Source organism: Lolium perenne, unplaced genomic scaffold (genome assembly GCF_019359855.2).
Source record: "Lolium perenne isolate Kyuss_39 unplaced genomic scaffold, Kyuss_2.0 unplaced60, whole genome shotgun sequence".
NCBI lineage: Eukaryota > Viridiplantae > Streptophyta > Magnoliopsida > Poales > Poaceae > Lolium > Lolium perenne.
Genome location: NW_027249018.1, coordinates 270,001 through 272,500, shown reverse-complemented (window position 1 = coordinate 272,500; position 2,500 = coordinate 270,001).

The following is a 2,500-nucleotide window of genomic DNA, read 5'->3' as shown; positions in this document are numbered from 1 at the left end:
ACAGTCGGGTGGGCGCGCGCTGGTCGGGATACGGTGAAAACCATGGCGCCGCAGCCAATACGACGGAATCGGCTAAAAACGGCTAAGTCGGGCCGACGCCGGAAAACGCCCAACGACGCCGAGCGACAGTCGGATGGGCGCGCCGGTCGGGTTACGGTGAAAACCATGGCGCCGCAGCCAATACGACGGAATCGGCTAAAAACGGCTAAGTCACGGCGACCACCCAAAAACTCAAACGACACGCTGAAATATAGTCGGGTGGGAGCGCGGCGGTCGAGATACGGTGAAAAACCATGGCGCGCCAACCAAAACGACGGTACCGCTGAAAACGCCAAGTCGGTCCGACGCCGGAAAACGCCCAACGACGCCGAGCGCATAGTCGGGTGGGCGCGCGCTGGTCGGGTAACGGTGAAAACCATGGCGCCGCAGCAAATACGACGGAATCGCTAAAACGGCCAAGTCGGACCGACGCCGGAAAACGCCCAACGACGCCGAGCGCATAGTCGGGTGGGCGCGCGCTGGTCGGGTAACGGTGAAAACCATGGCGCCGCAGCAAATACGACGGAATCGGCTAAAAACGCCAAGTCGGGCCGACGCCGGAAAACGCCCAACGACGCCGAAGCGCATAGTCGGGTGGGCGCGCGCTGGTCGGGTAACGGTGAAAACCATGGCGCCGCAGCCAATACGACGGAATCGCTAAAACGGCCAAGTCGGTCCGACGCCGGAAAACGCCCAACGACGCCGAAGCGCATAGTCGGGTGGGCGCGCGCTGGTCGGGTAACGGTGAAAACCATGGCGCCGCAGCCAATACGACAGAATCGCTAAAAACGCCAAGTCGGTCCGACGCCGGAAAACGACCAACGACGCCGCGCGAACAGTCGGGTGGGCGCGCGCTGGTCGGGTAACGGTGAAAACCATGGCGCTGCAGCCAATACGATTTAATCGCTAAAAACGCCAAGTCGGGCCGACGCCGGAAAACGCCCAACGACGCCGAGCGCATAGTCGGGTGGGCGCGCGCTGGTCGGGTAACGGTGAAAACCATGGCGCCGCAGCCAATACGACAGAATCGCAATAATAAACCCAAGTCACGCCGACGTCGGAAAACGAACAACGACGCCGAGCGTACAGTCGGGTGGGCGCGCGCTGGTCGGGTAACGGTGAAAACCATGGCGCCGCAGACAAAACGACGGAAAACGAAAAAAAACCACAAAACCCACCGACGACGGAAAACGACCAACGACGCCGAGCGTACAGTCGGGTGGGCGCGCGCTGGTCGGGTAACGGTGAAAACCATGGCGCCGCAGCCAATACGACGGAATCGCTAAAAACGCCAAGTCGGGCCGACGCCGGAAAACGCCCAACGACGCCCAGCGCATAGTCGGGTGGGCGCGCTGGTCGGGTAACGGTGAAAACCATGGCGCGGCAGCCAATACGACGAATCGCTAAAAACCGGCAAGTCGGGCCGACGCCGGAAAACGCCCAACGACGCCGAGCGCATAGTCGGGTTGGCGCGCGCTGGTCGGGTAACGGTGAAAACCATGGCGCAGCCAATACGACGGAATCGCTAAAAACGCCAAGTCGGGCCGACGCCGGAAAACGCCCAACGACGCCGAGCGCATAGTCGGGCGGGCGCTGGTCGGGTAACGGTGAAAACCATGGCGCCGCAGCCAATACGACGGAATCGCTAAAAACGCCAAGTCGGTCCGACGCCGGAAAACGCCCAACGACGCCGAAGCGCATAGTCGGGTGGGCGCGCGCTGGTCGGGTAACGGTGAAAACCATGCCGCAGCCAATACGACGGAATCGCTAAAAACGCCAAGTCGGGCCGACGCCGGAAAACGCCCAACGACGCCCAGCGTATAGTCGGGTGGGCGCGCGCTGGTCGGGTAACGGTGAAAACCATGGCGCGGCAGCCAATACGACGGAATCGGCTAAAAACGGCCAAGTCGGGCCGACGACGGACAACGTCCGTCTACGCCGAGCGTACAGTCGGGTGGGCGCGCTGGTCGGGTAACGGTGAAAACCATGGCGCCGCAGCCAATACGACGGAATCGGCTAAGCCTGGCAGAAAATCTCTGCCGCGGCAGAGACCTGGCCATTTTCTCTGCCGCGGCAACAGTGTAGGGCTCCTTCACAAGCTGACGGGCAGGGGTCCCAGGCGGGGCTAAGTTCCCCAGGGATATTGGGGGGGCTGGCATCCCTCCCTGTCAAGTTGTGGGTTCGTCCCACAACTTTTCTACGCCCGTCACGTAGCAACTATACGTTGCCGTGGCGTGTCACGCGGCGACGTTTACGTTGCCGCGTGACAGTCACGTGCGACGTCTATCGTTGCCACGTGACGTGTCCGAATTTGAGAACAACCGTGAACAGGTGTTGCCTCTACCTCTCCACAGTTAGTGGTAGGATATGTAACATTCTGCGCCGATCCTCAATGAACGGATGCCGTTGCCTTAAGAGAACGTCGCCGTGCAACGTTACCGTTGCTGCGGTGACACCCGCG